General features: G+C 35.1%; 1 long non-coding RNA gene across 1 annotated transcript; it reads right to left on the reverse strand.

Annotated features, from left to right (window-relative positions):
- Window positions 1–12,118: 12,118 nt before the first annotated feature.
- On the reverse strand, window positions 12,119–12,928 carry LOC142633338 (uncharacterized). The gene is made up of 2 exons (XR_012843884.1): window positions 12,833–12,928; window positions 12,119–12,729 (listed from the first exon to the last, which is right to left on the reverse strand). It is a non-coding gene; the product is annotated as an uncharacterized LOC142633338 (long non-coding RNA).
- Window positions 12,929–21,413: the final 8,485 nt, after the last annotated feature.

Below are 21,413 nucleotides of genomic sequence, written 5' to 3' on the forward strand. Positions count from 1 at the left end.
GGCAAAGCATCTCTTCCCTATCCAAATCTGTAATTCTTGTAGCGCCTCCTAACATGATTTTCTTGATGATAAAAGGTCCAAATCATCTTGCTTCATCTTCCCTCTTGGATCAAAAGTCTCATCTCTAAGCACTTTTAGAACCAAGTCCCCTTCCTCAAGGTTCCTAGGTCTCACCTTTTTATTGAATACTCTAACAATCCTCTTTTGGTACCCTTGTGCACGGTATTATGCCCTAGCCCTCTTCTCATCTATCAAAGCCAATTGCTCATACCTTTCTTTCATCCAAAATCTTCCTCTAGGACCTTAGTTTTGACTAGCACTTTCAAAGATTGTATCTCTACCTCAATGGGAAGAAATGCCTCGTTTCCGTAGACTAAAGAGTAAGGGGTTGCCCCAATCAATGCTCAAATAGAAGTTATGTAACCCCATAAGGTGAATGGGAGTTTTTCGGCCCAATCCTTGTATGTCACTACCATCTTGGCCAAGATATTCTTGATGTTCTTAATGGCTGCTTCTACGACCTCATTAGCCTGTAGTCAGTATGGTAAAAACTTGTGATGCTCAATATTGTATAATTCCATGATCCTTCAAACCTCTCCCTCAAAGTGGGAGCCATTATTTGAGATGATCTCTTATGGTACCCCATATCGGCAAATGATGTTATTCTCTATGAACTGAGCCACATGCTTGGATTCTAATACAAAGTAAGATGCCACCTCTACCCACTTGGTGAAATATTCAATTGCCACTAGGATGTACTCATGTCCATTCAAAGCCTTAAGGGCTATCCTTCCAATCACATCTATGCCCCAGACTAAGAAAGGCTAAGGAGAGGTCATGCTGTATAGCTCACTAGGTGGCACATGATTCAAGTTTGCATGTGTTTGGTAGTCATGGAAACCTTTCACAAAGTCTACACAATCAGTCTCCATCGTATTCCAACAGTACCCTATCTTTAGGATCTTTTTAGCTAACATTCTCCCATTCATGTGAAGACCATAAATCCCTTGATGAACTTCTTCCATGACTCTTTCAGCTTCTTCTTTCTTCAAACAATGGAGGTGTATACCATCATAAGATCTCCTATAGAGTTGTCCTCCACATAGGATATATTGCATAGCCATCATTCTTTTCGAACGACGTTCTCTCTTATTGGCACTATCAGGGTACAATCCCAATTCTAAGAATTTCACGATGTCATAATACCAAGGAACCCCTTCTTCTTCCATGGCAAAGACTGAAGACTTGGCTTTCCCCTTGTGCATTAGTTCATAACTCTGTTCAATCTCTAGGGGTCGTGTCCATACTCTTTTGGGTATTTCAACCATAGAGGCTAAGGTAGCCAAGGCATTTGCAAACTGATTCTGAACCCTAGGGATGATAGTGTATTCAAACTTATCAAAGATTTTGGTTGGGTCCTTTAAATATTGTTGATAAGGCTTCAAATGTTCTTCCTTTACCTTCCATAATTTATGTGTTTGGGCTATGACTAAAGTTGAATCCCCAAAGACCTCTGATTCTTTTACCCCTAACTCCCAAAGAGCTTCCATTCCAGCAATACAAGATTTATATTCTGCCATGTTATTAGTTGCCTCAAAGTTCAATTTGACTGCCAAAGGCAAATGAGATCCATTGGGGATGATCAAAAGTACTCCTATCCCATTCCCATATTGGTTCACTACTCCATCGAAGTACATCTTCCATGCCCCTATTTCGATGTCCAAAGTGTCCTCATCTGGAAAATCCTCTTTTCCATCATCTCCTTCTATGTGATTCTTGGCACAAAAATCTGACACGACGCTTCCTTTGATTGGTTTTCTAGCCACATACTTTAAATCAAATTCTGCTAATAGGATCAACCATCTCAACAACCTTCCACTCAAGGTGGGCTTCTCAAATAGGTACTTCAATTAGTCCATTCTGGTTACTATCCATATCTGACTTGTGACCTCTTCTTTGATCTTTAGGAATCATTCAGTTCTCATACGCCTCAACTTTTGCTTAACGAGTGTGAGCATGGGTATCAATGTGATGTTGAGCTATCTCTAGATTGATACCAGCATATCTTCATAGGACCATGCAAACACATTTAATGCAAATCCATTATCAATATGCACTATTGAAACCTTGGCACACATACACTCGATGGTGATTTGCAAAGGTCTAGTGTGAGTGGCTCCTTCAGGAGGCAATTCCTTGTCAAAAAAGCAAGGAGGGGATGAGATAGGGCTTCAATTCCCATGAGAGATAGCAGTTTTTGCAGTGTAGTTTCTATGGATACTTCATTTCCACTCAAGGCATCCAAGAGAGAACTATGGTATTTGTGAGAAGCCATTAGCAAGCCCCATATAGATATATGAGCTTGAGTCCTCTTTAATTGAGTCATAATTCTATCTTCTTCCTCTTTCTCTTCCTTCTCTTTTGGCTTCGTGGGCTTGGACCCTTCTCCTAGGTCCATACCAGGATGATCATTCTCCAAAAAGGATGTCTTGTAGTGCTTCCCACTCCCAGTAATGTTTGCCACATTGTCCTCCATGACCCCTTTTTCTTTAATTCAGTTATCCCTTTGGGGAGTATCCCCCGTACAGCCACCACATTCTTCAAAATCTCATCCACCTCATCCCATATCCCTTGGAATTCCACTGCATTAACTTCCACGATTTCTATCAACTTTGAACAATCCCATTCAATCTCATCTATTTGCACAAAATTTTGATATGGAGGAAGAGCTCGATGATAATCAAGTAAGGGGTTCTTCCTAAGCTATAGTTCCACCTTACTACACCTCCCGTGAGTGAAAGAGAGAATGCATGCAAAGTTTGCTTTGTTGGGATTTATGCCCTAAAACCCAATTTATTGGCATGTATTTAATAATTAAATTGTTTAATTATATGAGACTATCTATAAATGAACTAAGACATTATCATAGTCCATGAGATGCATTGTATGTGATTTATGTGAAAAGTCACAGAAGATATAAATCACAAGTTCTTTGTAAACTTAGAAGTTTAGTTCGTAGTCGGTGATGAAATTGGGCGTTTCATCTGCGAAGACTATAACATATCAACTAAGATGATTTGTCTTGATCATGGAAGTGGAGACTTCTAGTTGGTATGTTGATATGTTTCAACCTTATCTCTTTCATCCTAACCTTCCCCATCTTCATCATCATGAACCTCAAATGAATAATAAATCTCACGACTTCTATTTACATCAACTCTAACGACGAGAGAATAATGGACTTGATCATGAGATGTAGATTGCTTAAACTTTAAGGCCCAAGATCTATTAGTTACGGTCAAAACCTCAAATATGTTGGGCATCCTCATTTAGTGTTGATTTAACATATATTCTCAAGATGGAATTCATAGTCTCTTAAATAAGCAAAATATCTTGAGATAAGTTTAATGGATTTAGTTACCAAAGTGGGGCCCAACCACTTTAGTAAGGAGTTACTAAAGTATATATTTATGAAATTGAATTTCATAAATATATGACGAATAACATAAAGCATTAAACCGGGTACTCAAGGATTAAGATGTAGTAATCTTCAAAGTGGCAGTCTATATTCATGACTTTGGATTACTACGAATATTTTAATGAAGAGGTTGTATGCATAATAAAGTCTTGGGATATAATTTATTAATAAGGCCTAGAGTGCAATTATATTTATATAGTGGTATTAAATATAATTAATGGTAACTTTGGGCTTGTCAAGAGTTGACGGAAAAGCCCAAGGCCCATTGGAGCTAGTGTCTTATTGGTCCCTTTTAGTCCCACTCCAAGCCACACACTAAAGCCCAATTGGAAAGGCCCAATAGGCCAGCCCAATTAAATAATCAGTTAGTTATAAAGGGAGAAACATACAGAATTTTTATTAGAAAAGATTAGAAAAGAAAAAGAAACGGTGTGTGAGAGAGTGTGAGACACACTTTCATTCTCCCTTTGAAAAACTGATTGAGAGACCACACATCTTGGGCGTAAAGTGGAATTGGAGTGAAGATTAAAAGTGTTCCCAAGTGCTTCTAATCTTTGTTTTGAATTTCTCCACACCAAGGTACGCTATCTTGTTCTTAAATTCTGAAATTTACATTGTGCACGTTATCAATCATGAATGAAATAGATCCTAATTCGTTGCTTCCACAAAGAAGGAGGGCATGAGACGAGTCTCACTAAACTCGGCCTAGTCCATGTCATCCACAAGCTGCTCGACATATGGAATGCCACTCCTCCATAGCTGGTATTCAACGTCGATCATAGAAAGTGGGGTAAACATGAACTATAGGGGATTCAACAGAACTCGTGGTGCATTCGCCCACCAGCTGGCAACAGATCCTCTCAGCTTGGTAGAGGACCCTCAAAACAGCACACTCCAAAGGCTGGGAGATCCTAGAAGTAATGAGGGCAACTACTTCCAAAGCAGGGTCCGCAACATGAGGCATAAAGTTTTATAGAGAGAAAATGGAAATTGAGGAGTTAGACAAAATATGAAGAGTTGAAGAAGATGAAGAAGAATAAGAAGAAAAAGAAACGGTTGGTAAACATTGGAGAAAAATAAAGAGGCGGGAAGGTCTGATGACTAAACTACATGTAGTTTAGGCCTCCCACAAAATTTAGTGTAGTTTAGCAAAAAACAAAAATTCAAAATATCCCTAGTGGAATACTAGAAGGTAGGAAATGCAAAGAAAAATTGAAAAAGGAACCCAAAAATGACAAAAATACCCTTAGTAATATGGAAGACAAGAATCTCAAAGCATCCCTCAGTGGATCAAAAATCACTAAAGAAACTCCCTCGTTAGTTAAAACCAATAAACAAATCCCTAGTAAGTTATAGAATAAACAAATTTCTCCCAAATATCATAGAGGACTCCCCCATGGGTCCAAGGCACAAGGACAACTCCCTCGAAGGTTGTAACGAAAAGAATTCCCCCAAAGGATTGAGGAAACTCCCTCATGAATAGAATCAACGCAAGTTCCCCAGTGAGTCATGAAGGAGAAGAAGAAAATTCTTCCCAATGGACTACACACCATTAGAGACTTTCTCTAGGTCAAAATTACAAAGAAGGCTTCCCTGTGAGCCACCAACACACTCCTCAGCGAGTTATTCTCCCCAGTGGATCTTACACCAAGGACTTCCTTGTGAGTCAGAGCTACCAAGGCTACTTGTGCACATATCATGAGGGACTTGAATATGCAGGCACATGCCCTATACAAGTCAAAAAAATAAGAGTACAGAAATTGTGCACATATCCCAAGGGAATTGAATATGCAGGCACAATAAAAGAGATAGAGGTAGAGATAATGACAAAAGTCACCCAAAGGCAAGAACCTCAACAGGATAGAAGAGATAGAGTCGAAGGCAAAAGACAAGTATTAGCCAGAGGCACAAGCCACCAGAAGAAGTTTGAGGCAAAAGCCCCAGATTGACACCACAGATATATATATATATATATATATATATATATATATATATATATATATGTATGTATGTATATATTCTTTTAAGCTCGTAAGAGCACCTTGTTTGTTTGGTTAATGGTTACAGCTGTTGGCCATGTTTGTTTTTCATTTTTTGTGACTCCAGGATAGTGAGTTACTCGCATTTTTGCTTACAATTAGCAAAATGGGTTCTGAGATAGTGAACCTATCATTACAGGTTCTGGGGCAGGGTGAGGATGGGGTCTTTGCCCCCGCCCCGCATGGTTTTGTCTTACTCCATTCCCGCCCCGCCCCGCATGATGGGAAAAACTTTCTTACCCCATCCCCGCCCCTTGGGGCCCCACGAAGCTCCACTCCATCCCGTAAAACTCTACTTGTTAATTTATCCACAACTATTACAATTGTTTTTAATAAAACTTGTTTCATTAATAAAAATATACTTGAAATTACAAATAAATTTATCCCGTCAAATCAAACTAATGTTTAGCAAAAATTGAACAATATTGTTAAAGTGTTTAACAAGTCAATATCGCAACAAAAACAAAAATCTCATAATTCGAAATCAATGATTCAATAGTATATAAATTTGTTTATGATAGAAGACAAAAGAAAATATTAAAATTGGTACCTTATTTCCAACCTTACTATAGAAAAGAAGAGCCAAAAGACCTTATTGGGTAGAATAAAATAAGTTAATAATATGTTTATTTAAATAGTAGGGTTTTAAAGTATGAAAAATTTACAGTTTAACCCCTATCAATGCAGGGTGGGGCGGGGCAGGGCAGGGCAGGTTAGGTCTAAAAAATCTAAACCTATCCCCGCCCACCTTGTGGTGCGGGGCTAAAATCTATCTCCATCCCCGCCCCACCACCTTTGTAGGGCGGGGAGGCAAAACGAGGTGGGGCGAATCAAGCTAGGTAGGGCAAAATTGTCATCCCTATGCCATGTGCATGGGTTGGGCCCGAGTCGTACATTGAAATAAAATGTTTTGTCTCTTAGTCTTTTGATTCTGTTAGTGGAGCTCACAAATCAAAAGAGGGGAATCTACAGACGCCGCATTTTGTACCCCTTACGACTCGAGCCCTCGTTCCCCAATGATGTTGGAATTCTAAAGCCCAAGGTTGGTTTAGGGCTTGATTAGATTGAAATTTACTTGAGGAAAGTTTTTTCTGAAAAATATAACTCTTTTATGAACTAAATAAGCTATTTTTGGAAGGAAAAAAAAAGGCCACAGAAACCCTAAGGCATGCATACGCATACACGCGTTTGCGTACACATGCTAGGACTCCAGAAACTATGAAAGGCAAGTTTTTCTACCTTAAAGTTTGGTTTTGGAACAAATTACACATCATCTAGGAGCTCCTTTATGCATGCGTACACATACTAAGGTTCCAGAAACTATGAAAGACAAGTTTTTCTGCATTGAAGTTTGGTTTTGGAACGAATTATACATCGTCTAGGAGCTGTTCCAAACCCCAATTTTCTGACTATAAAAAGCCATAAATGGTACCTTTTCAAGACACAAAAAATCCTAAGGGAAAACACAAGAATTATTAGAAACAGTGAATCAAAGAGGGAGTTTTTCACAAAACATCATCGAGTCAATATTTTTCTGATTGAGGCCTTTTCTGTCCTAGATCTTCGAGTTTCAAGTTTACTGATCACTTTTTATTTGATTATGAATAGATTGACTAAAGGGAATGGTAAAAATCAAGCTAAGGAGCTTTGTGTTTTGAGGTATAATGTTCTAGTTCTTTTTCCTTTTTTTCTTTGTTTTGATCTTCTTTTCCTTGTTTTCTCTGTTTGTTTGTGTTATAACATGTTTGTTTAGTTTAGGTTTACATAGCTTTTTTGTTTTTAAGCATGTTAGGTTGTTAGATTTAGTTTTTGTTCTGCCTGTGTTCTTGTTTTTTGGGTTTAGGGTTTAGGGCGTGTATGCGTATGTATACTTATTGCATGCGCACACATACTTAAAGTATGTGTACACATACAACTAGGTTACGTACGCAGGCCCTATGTATGCGCACACAGATTCATGCCCAAAAACCCTTATTTGAACCCTTTTTGCTTCTGTATCTTTATTTTATTTATATAATATCTCATGCCTTGTCTTGTTTTGTGTTTATGAGTTTCTGCCTCCATGTTTGTTGGTTTGTCTATTCTTTGTATGATAGTTTAGGGAATAATCTTGTTGTTTTGCCATGAACATGCATATAACATGTCCATGCATTGATGTATAGGTATTGTGGTGTAGTGAGGTAAGGCATGCATTTACATGAACATGCATCTATTTGGAGATTTGATTTTGATCTTGCTTTTGATGAATATAATGTATGTTTGCAATGCTTTGCCTTGGATACACTGGCGGAGCCAGAGGGGGGCGAGGGGGGGCACCTGCCCCCCCAGACTCCTTTTTTTTTTTTTTTTTTTTGTATTACTAGTCACATGGAGGAAAAAAAAAAAAAAAAAACTTCTACTTGTTGAAACTTGAAAGTGACCAAACTACCTATTTCACTATTTTTTATTTTTATTTTATATAATTATTTATACCATTTTTACTATTTGTGATACTTTTTACTATTTGTGATACTTTTTACTATTTGTGATACTTTTTACAGCATTTTATCTTTGAATGATGCTAGAAATATTACAAATTTTACTACTTATGTCTTACAAATTGGCATGTCACCAATCATAAAAAATCATTTCAAACATTTATTCATTATATTTTTTAAGTAACACTAATTATATTTTTACTTCATCAGTTTGTAAATTTTTTAGTAGTTATGAATTGGTTATCTTTGTTTATTTATTTTAATAATATGAAATATATTCATATTTGCTTACAATTGTTTATTTATTTTGTTATTATTGTTGATTAACGTTTTTTAGATAAATTTCATTTTTAATATCGTCTTTTAATTTTGCCCCCTCTAGACTAAAATCCTAGCTCCGCCACTGCTTGGATATGATAGCATGTTTGTTTGATCTTAATATGTCTACATTTCCACTTTGGATATGATATATGTTTGTTTATTTGCTGCCTTGGATATGATATGATGATATGCATGATAGATATAAGTTAGGGTTTGGGACAAAAAATGCCATGTTGTTTGCTAGATGTATGCTAGTGTGTGTGTGAGTCTAGAATACAAGTTTTGAATATGTCTTTAATGAGATTAAGACATAAGACACAATCAGTAAAAGCTGACCCACGAGTCGAGTAGGGTTGGGTGCCTAACATCTTTCCATCCCAATACCTAAACTCCGGACACGTGCTCTAGTAATAGATCAGTCCTTCACGAAGGACGCTATATTTATGATTCCTAGACCTAATTTAGGTGGTGACTCCATTTTCTTTCTCCACCCCAGTCGCCGTGGGGAGGCTTTGCCAATCCCCATCCATTTTGAGTTTAGGTAAAGGTCAAATGTATGGTAAATAAAAAGTGGGTACAGATTAACATAGTATAGCATTTGTATCATAAATTCAAAGGTGTAAGTGAAAACCACTTAAAAAATCAATTGATTTTACTTTCTAATGTAAGGAAAAAACTCCACTAGAAATTGTCAAATTATACCCATCTTAAAGCCAAAACAATAGATACACTGAAATTTTTATTAAAGACCTAAAAGATTGTTTCTGCCCTAAAATGCTTACTATGTTGATACTTAGATCATTGTAGAAAAGAGCAGTTCTATAAGAGAAAGATGACAAAGGATCTGATAGTGGTAAAAATAAAAAGTGAAAAAAGAAAAAGAAAAAACCTTTCTATGAAAAAAAAAGGGGAGGATTTTTATTTTATAAAAAGGAAGTATTTTACTGGCTCATAGTACCTTATCACCATTGCTAAAGCTTCAACCTCCATGAAATCTGTCAAACGTTAAAGACTAATGCTTCTGCAAAATCTTTAAAAGAAAAGAAGAAGAAGAAGAAGAAGAAGAAGAAGAAGAAAGGAGCACAGTGATGGCAAGCTTTTGCAAGATTTTTTTTTTTTTTTGTAAAAAAACCTAACATTTTTATTGTTCCGGAGAGGGAGAGAAACAGATCTGTGAGAAAGGGAGAAGACGTTGCCATGTAGGATTGGGAAAATAAAAGATGAGGCATTAGAAAGTAAAAAAAAAAATTGAGAATCAAAAAAGGTTGGCTCACATGTGTTATCATAGCCGATCACACCTCACATATACATTTCCTGTGAGTACCACAGCACATAATGGGAAAGTAAAAAAAATTAAATGCATGGGTGAACAATTCAAGATAGAAGTAAAAAAAATAGGTAATTACACAAAATCCACTTTTGGTTTGACCTGAATTCACATTGCCTACCCGTAGTTTGAAAAATGTCACTTTGCCTACTTGAGATTTGCTCGGTTTGTCTTCCATAACCCACCTCTGTTAAAAATAAAGACAAATATGTATTTTTTATCCTGTTTTATGTCTCTCCTCCCAAAAAAAAAAAATATATATATATATATATATATATATATATATATATTAAAAAAACAAGATAACAAGACAAAAAATCAACAGAAAACAAGGAGACAAGATTTCAAACCCAGACATATATTTCAAGGACTTTTCAAACCCAGGAATTCATATTTTAAGGACTCTTTTCAATTGCATGAATATATTTCAAATCAAAAAAATTTCAAACCCAGAACACAACTCCTACTCTGCATCTTTTATGAATCCTAGTATAGTTTATAAGCGATACTAGTGGGCTTATAAACTAGTTACTAATTAAAAATTTCCTTGTATCACAAGGTTTATTGCACACACAACGGTAGTGCAGTCTTGGTTTGAACTTTAACTAGAGGGGGATATTGGTTGGCTAACAAAGCTGTTGATATCATTAAAACTTATCAAGTGAGAACATGTCCTCACGCTGTAATTTCATTTTGGATGCTATTAATGACATTATTATCTTTATCCAAACCTCATCATTGCAGGGCTCAGAGCTTGGTATTTGAGTGTTCAAACATTCAATTAGTAAAACTTGCTGGTGACTAATTTTTACCCGTCATACCAAATTGTTTTTTTTTTTTTAAATTATAAACCCTATATATTCTTCTCTTGATTGTCTTTCTAAGACTACGGCATGATGTTGGCCATTCAGCCACATGTTTGACCACGAGTTTCTTCCTCGGGTTCTTAATGGCTTCACATAGTGACTTTTACATTCATACTAAGAAAAAAAATGACATCAATGCAGAGTCATTTGCTTAACATCTAAAGGTAGCGATGTTGGAATCACCATCTCTAGACCAATATACTAAAGAGACATAATAAGATATTTTTTCTTCCATAATATTGGCTTAATCAATTATGCATGAAATTAGTTATAAAGAGTACTTAATTTATGAAATTAGAATTGTTCAAGAAGAATAAGTTTGTCCCGTGTGCTCTCATTTTTACTCTCTTGTTAGTTTCTTTGAGACAAACTTGATTTCTTTTGAACGTCATATCAGGATAGTTCTACCACATATTATAAGTCACAATGATTTTAGTGCCATAACTTGACATGTCAGTTGTACTTCTAGGTCACTTATTCAATTTCCTAATGCACTTAAGGTAAACTTTTAAGGTTTTCATGGCATTGTCCACACGCAGTTTTTAAATCTTGAGCTTGTCTAAGGTTTTGAATAATGGAAATGCATGTGCCAGCACAAAGGAACCATAAGAATTCTGATAATTCATTGTATAGCTTCTCAAGTATCAGTGAATTAATAGTCAAAGAGGCCTGTAGTTTGATTTTCTTTTCATTGTGATTTACAAATGGTTTTGCTATCTGATTTAAAGACAGGTGTCACCTTGTACCTCTTTTACATATGTTCACTATTTACACTCTAAAGGAAGAGTTTATGTAATAATTAAAGATAACAGACCTTCTGTGCACTGTCTTTTTAGTAGAATATGCTCTTTACCTTTTTTTCAATCTTACTTAGATAAGACTCAAATAATATATATATATATATATATACACATTTTTTTTTTCCTGTGATAAAGGCTTGTGTAATTTAGTTTTTATTTTAACTGTAACTATTAATTACCATTTCATTGGAGAATTTAATCCTTTTTTTTGTGTGGTTTTTACTTGGACATTGTCAGGTCTCATGAGGAGGATATCTCTGTGAAGATGGTAGACCACATTGTTGATGAGCACAGTATTGACATTGATCCTGAATGCCATATGAAAGTGAAGGTAAAATGTTATGCATAAATGTGTTTCCTTTCTTATGAACAGTCATTATTCCCAAAATATATCACCATTACAGCTAGTGAAATCCCATCATGAAGCACAAATTTCAATTTTAATCAACACATTGGGATATGAAGTAGTCTACCTTTTTCCCTTGCTTTGTTTTGGTTGAATTTCTTTCTGCAGAGACTGTATCTTTGCATACTTCCATTTTCTTATCATCAATGTCTTTTCTTATTCACATTTTACAAACTTACAGTTGTTTTCCCTCAAAGTATTTCTAAGCTTTAATGGTTTTATTGGTAATCACTGCCAACATCTTTAGATGGCTAGCAAAATTCGTCGAGACCTCACCCTCCACACCATACTTGGTGGGTATTGGCTAAGCTAGTTGATGATATGTGATCCCAATTAGATGCCAATAGAGTGGAAAGGAGAAACACTGAAACAGTTGTAGGCTTAGTGGTAGCCCAAAGTGGGAGTTTTGTGGTAAAACTTTTTTTGCAATAATGCCAGCACAGCATATGTGACAGTGACATATAAAACAAGGAATACACGTCAACCAGACTACTCATAGAGCAGAAGGATAGTAATTGCGTCTCTTCTGGTAATTGGATGCTTAACATAACTGCCTCTTGGACTAGATCCACAAGATTGAATGTGAAAGTGCTGAACCAAAGCTATGCTAAACATGACCCTTTCTTGCCCAAAGCAAATTGAGGCCTGACATGAACTTCTCTAGCACTTGTCATGGGCTTTTTCACCTAAACCAACCAGCCCAAGCAAGCCAGTCCTAAGCCTAGTGGCTCGGGTATTCCTAGCTCAATTTCCTCTCTACAAACTAAGCAAACTAGCCCTTGCACTAGAAAAACTCCAATCAAAAGGCAACTTACGACCACAAAAGAAAATCTACTCTCTAGGTTTGGCTCCATGTAATACCCATTCGGGCAGGAATGCATCTTCATACATGGCTTTTCCAAGAAGCCAATGACTTATACCAATGTATGGCATCATGAAGTTACACCCTTCCAAAACATTATCCAGCAATTCTCAGCCTTAATCATCATCTACATCTTCTCCGATAAGCATCAACCTGTTAGCATACACATCGAGCTTTTACCATTCTAGCTGCACCCCACCACAGCTTTTTAAATAAAAATATATTTATTAAAAAAAAAGGCTTAATATTCATTTACCCCTCCTTCAGCATCAAAATAGGCATATGCACAGCATCATCAAGCTCCATATCATCAGTGTACCTAAATGGAAAGGGAAACTTGGTCAATATGAAGAATTGGAAAAACTTAAAAAAAAAAAACAAAATTGGGAAAAAGAGAGGGTGTGGGGATGGTTTGACAGATAACTAAAGTTAAGTGAAAGATCCTACATCAGTTATTCTTAAGAAATGCATCCAATTGAATTAAATATGTAGTATATATAGATAAAAATTAAAGAAATATCGCTACATGCATTTTAAGTTCAAATTTAATGGGGAGGACAAATGTTTATGACCTATTATATTACCTCTTGTTCTTTACAAAGTTGCACTTGATCTTTAAGCTACAAAATTAACCATAGCCATGAGACAAGCTTACCAGGACAAGTGAAAGTACGGAAGGTGCATCTCAGCAATATTATGGGTAACCTGGAGGGCTTTTACATGATTCCAAAGGGGTGGCAAGTCAACGAATGATTTCTTCACAGAAATCTCAAGAGACTTTGCATGCTTGAAAAAGGGGTGTTTCAATAAGTTCCGCCTCTTTGCTTGATCTTTCACCAGACACATTGCAACCATTTCTTTAAAAGACTGATCACATATGGAAATCATGCAATTAGAATATTAATCGATAAGAGAGACATTGAAAGATGGCAACCACCAAAGAACATATCTTTTGAACATGAATACCTTAGAAAACTTTCTAAATTACAAATAAACACACAAAAGACAAACCTGTAAACAACTCCAATATTTAATGTGAGAGACTGTATCTTTTGAACCTGAGATCAAATAAAAGCACACATTAATTGGCAGCCAAAATTTTAGGTGATTTAAATTTTGAAAACTTTAAGAGAAGGAGGGACGGCTTTGAAACAAAGCAGCCATAACATTCTGGAAAATTAGAGATAATTCACATATTTAGAGAGAAATATGTTTAAACCTGTGATATTACCAACTTGAGCTCTGATTTGAAGATATTAGATCAAAGCCCATGTCAAGAGATCAAAGGCATGAGACACCTGAAAATCAAGCTAAGCCAAAACATCACTGTAACGACAAACCACATGGGCCTTAGGTAGCACATAAAGCATCACAAAGCAACAGGAAATAAAAAACTGATTTTCCATCTAATTATCTCAGGTCAAAACCGAAACGGCATGTGTAAATTATATGAAAACATAGGCTAAACACAAAAACATAGATATGCACACTTCAAACGTGAAATCTATATCCTACAATCTAGGAAATACGGACGCGGATAACAGTACAGTACAACACGGCAATTTTTGAAAGATTAGGACACGGGTATAGCGGGGATATAAATATATATATATTTATTTTTTTTAATAATTGTTAAAAAATCTATTAGAAGCATTTTAAAGTCTAACCACTGATATTGTCTGCCTAGATAATGAATAAAGAATTGTAAAAAGTTGACTACCTAGTTTGATAGGTGGTAGACTTTTAACTCATAAAAGGCAAAAAAAATTATTACACATCTTTTGTTCAAGTGGGTGTTTGGAGATAAAAGAGCTCTTAATGTGTGACACTGTGAGGTAGACAAAGCAATCAAAAGCACACATGGACAGAAAGGGCAAAGGGGCAAAACTGTAAAAGGGAAATAGGACTATAGATCTAAGAGAAGAAGAAGAAGAAGAAGAAGAAGAAGAGATTGGTGTGAGAGGTAGTGCGTTTCAGCTTTTTATTTTGGAGCAGAAAAATGGTTGGGACACGCATGCGGCCGTGTCCAACAAGTTTCGTATGTCCTGTACAAGGAAAACATCAAAAGAAACAAGACAAATAGACAAATGTACAAGAGGAAAGTGCAAACCCTTAGTGGCGCAAGCTTTGAATCCACCACATGTAGCAAACTGAAAATACATATACCTAGCTACACAGTTCAAGAAAAATGCTTCCAAGAATAAAATTTAAAAATAAAAAATAAAAAATCAACTCAAAACAATATAAGAAAGAGAACGACAAAATCAAATCAACCTTACATAAAAAGAATGCAAACATAAAAGGATGCAAACGCATCACCCCGGGAATTAAATAGACTATACAAAATAAAAAATAAATACACAAGCATCATTTAACGAAAAATAAATTAATAAAGTAAAAGAGAAAATCAAAAACCCCAACAAACAATTGTTAAAGCTAAAGCAGATCAGAAACAAGTGGTTAGGGTAGAAGCACAATCAAAACTTAGGTAACCTAAAGCAAAATGCTAAAAAGATTATAATAAATAACAATAAAGAGTGACTAAAAATGAGATTAATAACATGCACTAAGAATGGCAGGGGTTGCAAAACAACAAATAGAAAAACTAACATATTACCCAACAAATATAAAGGTAATTCCAATTAACATTGAAAGCCAAGCTCTTCTCTGCTTCCTGGTATTTGGAAACAAGGAAATTAATTAGCAAAATTCCAAGTTAACAAATTATGAAGCAAATCCAAAACATAAGTTAAATCCATATAATTCCCCAAAAGCCCAACTCATGCCGCTAGAAGAGAAAACACTATCTTGATTTCCTTTTATGACCATATTCAGGTCACACTATTATATTACTACCCCACATCTATAAGAGGCATTGTCAGATTAGCTATTGAAATTGATATTAAGGTTGCCAACACAAGATGACCAAAAATCAAACAAGACAGGCACAAAAAAGCATAAGAATCGCATGAGAAATTTCAAATGCTTACGCACTGAGACTAGAGTTAATAATCCACCGAAAAAAAATGGAAACGAAACCTAGGAAAAGTAACAAAAGAGCCTAATTGCAAATCGACACACACATATGAGCACTATACGATGGCACATTACCTATCCTTTCAGACAAAGCAAACAGCCCAAAGAAATTTCGCACATTTTCTCACTAGCCAAACAGGGAAATAGAGAACCCAAATATGCCTTTTAACTACTAATGCATGCAAGCAAAACATAATAATCAACCAAATATATGATAATGATTACAACAACATAATGCACACACAATGATCATGATATATTGACTTTTGTATTCAAGGAATCACCCAACAGTAAAAATTTAATTTGTGTAAAATCAAGTCTTAACAGTTGCAAATTTGCAATCATTATTTTTTTTTTTGATAAGTAAGCAAATTTGCAATCATTATTATTGCGTCCAAAACCCACTATCATAGAGGGTCCCACATCCTAAATTGCTACATAGGGAAAAACTAATGTATTTTTTTTTCTACAAACAAAAAATTGAAATATAAAACCTCAACAAAACAACTATAAACTTGAATCATACCAGATCTTAAACTTACCTAACAATGTGATATTCTCATCTACCATTCCTATGAACCACAATGAATAAAAGAATGAGAAATTCTGAACTTACCTCTTTGTCAACCAATATCATACCAAGACTGATCAGGTCATGGTCGTTTGATATGTTAACTGCATCCCACATTCGTAAAACTCCTTTCACAGTCAAGTTGTCTTTGTCCACAGATATCTGCTTCAAACTTTTCACACTCCATTGTGACATAAATCTGTTATATTTGAACACTCTAAACATCAGTAGAGTTTGTATATAACTTTGGAGAAAAGTCTAGTGTTTGCAAAGATTGCATAAGTGACAATCTAATTTACACTATAAACTACTAGAAATAATTTTAAAAAACAGTATGTGTTACCTCTAAGCAGATTATCAAATATTTCTTTATATACAATATTTATTGTATCAAGGTGATCACCATAATCATTTTCTACAATATGTACCCTAAGGCCATTTTTACTTGTAACTCTGGAGAGGGCAACATATAATTGTCCATGACTGAAAACTAGTCTATCTAAATAAAGTCCAACACGTTGCAAAGATTGACCTTGGCTCTTATTAATTGATAGCAATGTAATTCTAAATTAAATGCTGCTGTATAGGATGTTTGTCATCAGGATGTAGGAAAAGCAATATGTGTGCATGAGGTAGCCATTTTTTTATATTCAATGGTATAGACAAATGGTACCAAAATAGCAAGTTAATTATATCAATTTAGAGTAATTATGAAGGACCAAAAAGAAAGTTGAGGAAAATAAATGTAAAGAAGTTGGACAAGGGCTACACTGCATATTTAAATTTTTAAAAAGAAAAGAAAAATGAGAACAAATAACTTAGGAACCAAAAAATAGAATCAAGCTGGTTACACTCATAATAAAGTTTATAAGAATAAAACAACTTTCAAAAGTACACTACTATTGGAATCACTAAATATTAAAATAAAATAAAAACTGTTGTAGAAGCAGGTTAAAGAACAAAAAAGATATGGAAGAATGATATTGCAGAAAAATGCTTCCTTCACATAAACCATACATGTCACTTATATGCTCATTAGAAAACTCTTCATGGTAAACAAAAAATAAACTTGAGCAAATATTCAAAATCCCACAATTTCACTCCCCCGTTACAAATAACAGAATAGGTAAGAGGGAAAAACAAAGACCCGAAAATTAAAATGAAAATATTAAGTTTAAAAGATAACCAACCATTAAAATTTAGGTAGGATTTCATCTTGTAGGGTTTTCCCAGATTTCAACAAATTTAGAGGAAAAGGGTTATGAATCAAAATTCTTAAATTGACAGCAAACCATAATTGAAGAGAATATTAGGAAAAGAAATTAGTACCTTTGCTTTAATGAAATTAGAAACTCAAGAATGTAGAAAGATTCCACTTCATCTCTGCAGAGAAAGAAATTGAATGATTTAAATCCAATAGAGACATGTTTTAAAAAAAGAAGAAAAAAAAAAACCATTACCAAAAATATTTAATAAAAATAGTTTTTCCTTAATTTAAATTTGGAACCAAACCCAATTAAAATTGTCAAAGTCAAAAACATATAACAGATCTAATTTATCTTTTAAATCTGTTAAAATAAAAGTCAGAGACAGAATAAGAACCCCATAGGATGCGTTGTTTGAGGGGACTCTTTCGTTCTTGACGCCTAAGTCGACTTCATCATCCATTTGGAAATCAAAAAATCAGTGAACTCTAATCTTAGTTTTAGCAAAACTGAGCCAGTTTTTTTTGAGGGATTGAGAGACGATCTGTATATGTCTCCTTTAAAGTTTTAAGCTGATACGATGGTCCTTCCCAATGGTAAGGAATTGGGCAAACACAATTGAAGGATGATACTTTCATGTACTAATCTAATCATGATTCTAGTATCTTAACAAGATTGAGAGTACTAACAGAAGAAGATACACCAATATACATGCTTTACTGAAGGGATATCCATGTGAGAAGAATTTAAGAAACAGGGCGGTTCACCTAATTTCCTAGATAATGTTTCCTAACAAGTACGTCTAAGATATCTAGTTGGAACACGTTCAGCATTACCTCTAAGATAACAATCTCCCTACATTGATCAAGAAGTCACAACATAGGATTGTCATCAAGGTTAAAGGACTCGATATTACTTTTAACCTTTCCAAGACACCAAACAGTAAACCTGCAATATTTTCTCAATTTCACACCAAAGACAAAAAAGGAAAAGAATTGCAATACTTGGTTAACAAAAGTTCTTATAAAAAAAACAACTTTTCAACATCAATAGATAAGCTCACTATTATACAAAAGCATATTAATCCTGATATACTATTGATAGTGCTGAAGGTGTTAATGAGATTTACATATTGCAGTTGCTGAAAACAAACCAAAGGAATGAAAGAATTTCATTACCTTCTTTTGAAGCACTCAGAAGATTCAGTTCAACAATAACATCAGCTATATCAGAGCATTCGATGTCCTCAACTACAGTGATCAACACAGTTAACACTATTTCGAGTACACGTACAAAGAAACAATATCAATATCTAACAATTTCGATAGTAAAAGAGAAGGAAGATTATGGACTATATCTCTTACACACACCTAAAAGTCCACCTCATGATAAAGCAAAAACCCAATGTCAATAAATAAGATGTATTACCAAACTCAAATTGTATTACCGAACTCCACAACAAGGCACAAAAAGAAACTTGCTGGGATATTGGAGAACTTTTTATCAGCGTGACACAAGACAAACCAAAACTTTGTAACAGGAGATTAAATAACTGGAAAATATGAACATCACCCTGCACACAAGAATTACATGCAGGCAGTCAAATCAAGGGAAATTACAATCATCAAGAAACTTGAACATATTAGAACATGGATGGAATCATAAAGCAGTCATCCATTCACATAAAGAATACAATAAAAGCATCTTAAATCCTGTCATGGACCATTCTAACCCTTCAAATGCTCTATTTTTCCGCTCTCTCTGTATGGCCTACATTAAACCTAAAGTACAGCTCTGCAAATTAACTAAACTAGTTCTGTCATCTACCCTCCCCAAGGATGGCACAGAATTGTCACGCAACTCCTTACGCAAAATTCCCCCAAGAGATAAGTGTTTGAGAAAGAACAAAAGGCTACAACTAACAATGTATGTCACAATGTTAACAAAGGTCCAATACAATAATTCTAGAATGTAACCACCAAAATTAAAAGGTTGATTAGTTAACTGTTGTTATGGCAGTGCCATTGTATAAGCTGTAAATGCATACTCGATGGAAATTTCAACCCTCCACTGTTAAAATGAGCACATCATGTTAACAAAATCTATCTTGAACAAGAATAAAACATACTAAGGTTTCTGCCATATAAAGGAAAATCAACAATTTACGAGTGCTTACATCCACATTTGTACCTAACAAAGAAGTGTTTACTGCACATATCACGTAAATTAAACAGTCAACTAAAATTGACATAACCTATAAATGACCTGAGTAATGAGAATGTTTTCTCCTTAGTCCTTCTATTTAAAAGACCATAAAGAAGCAAGCATGGAGAATCAAAAGGAATTTGTTTCCACTGACATGTAATCAAAGTAAAATGCACTTACACTGATGGCATTCACTAGTTCTTGTGAATGGTGCAATTTTTAATCAAGTTCGGTGTGCTGGTGTAAGCGTGATGATTAGAGACCATGAGGGGTGAGTTACAGCAGATATGAGTAAACTGAGTTTCCAACCACTGGGACCTTTCGAGATCAAAGCAAAGGCCACGGAGGAAGGAGTTCTCTTTGCTTGGGAGATGTATACAAGATGTGTTTTTTGAATGTGATTTTAAGATACTTTCAAATAGTCTCGTGGGGTTGTGTACCCCTCCCATTGTTGTAGCTAACATCCTAACTGGAATCGGCCAAAGGCTTGATGATTTTAGGACTGCTTAAGTCAGCCACATGAAGAGGCAAGGCAATAAACCCCAGCACATATCCTGGAACATGGAATACATTAATTAGCAGGTAAAACCAATTTTAACGAGTGTTTGAAAAGTTATGTCTGACAAGGTATGCTATTATCTAGTCTAAGGCCACTAGCGTACTAAAAAAAGGGACACCAGTCAATTGGCTCACCAGTTTGCTGCTCCAATTCAGACAGGTTGGAAATTTAATCCTATCAATTAATCTACATTAAATTGATCACCCCTGCTACAATGTGAAGGAATGCAACACAAATTTGATTAATGATATCTCTTCAAACATATATATGGCAGGCAAGAAGAGCAAGCAGCAAGCTATGCCACTTCTGCTAAATACATCAATTACAGCTGGGGTTAGTTCTCTACAAAAAGCAAGTAAAACAAAACTAATATGAATTAAAAACTACAAAAGAAACTTCAAAATAAGAGAATCATCAAAGTCTAGGAATGATTAGAAAATCAGAGTTTAACGAGGACAGAATCAATAATAAGTAGAGGAAACATAAATGATAAATTTTTATGGGAAGAAGGCTAATTAAAGACGAGATCAAGGAAAAGGGATTTTATGTTGCCATTCTGAAATTAGTAATGACAAAGCAAAAGCATTTCAACATCATTCTAAATTAGTTTTCTTACTGGAAAGCCACACCATGCAAATAAAGTGTGAGAACAGTCTTGAGGATACACGTTCTGGCACTTGCATATAAAATTATGTTTCCAAGGAGCACCAAATCAGCATCTACCTGCATGGAAATTAAAATGAACTTTAAAGTGGCAGTGCAAACAAACAGTTAGAAAAAACTTGCAAGCTATGTTGGTAAATTTCCCAACAATTAGATCTTTTAGGCTATGTTTATTTCATACTATCAACAAAACAAAGAAAGGTAGTCTATCATCATAACTATAATTCAGTAAGGCCAAAACATGTACTCCCCCTTAATATTCGAAATCAAAAGCGTCCCCATTCCAGACCCAGTTCCTACACCCAATGACTGACACACCTGAAATCCTAAACCCCCCAAAAAAACAAACACACATTATCACAAAAATATTTTTCAAAAAGCTAAAAAATTGTGGAAAAATAATAACCCCCAAACATTACCTACCCATTTCACATTTCAAATCAAACATTACAAACATAAAATTTGAAAGAATTAAAACGAAGTTGTCTGGCCAAAAGATCTGGCCATAAGGACCGGACCTCAAGCTGTCCATGGTCTCAGGCTCCAAGTCCATTAGAACAGCACAAGGCACAAATTTACCAGAACTTGCTTCATTGTA

This window comes from Castanea sativa, chromosome 5 (genome assembly GCF_040712315.1).
Source record: "Castanea sativa cultivar Marrone di Chiusa Pesio chromosome 5, ASM4071231v1".
NCBI lineage: Eukaryota > Viridiplantae > Streptophyta > Magnoliopsida > Fagales > Fagaceae > Castanea > Castanea sativa.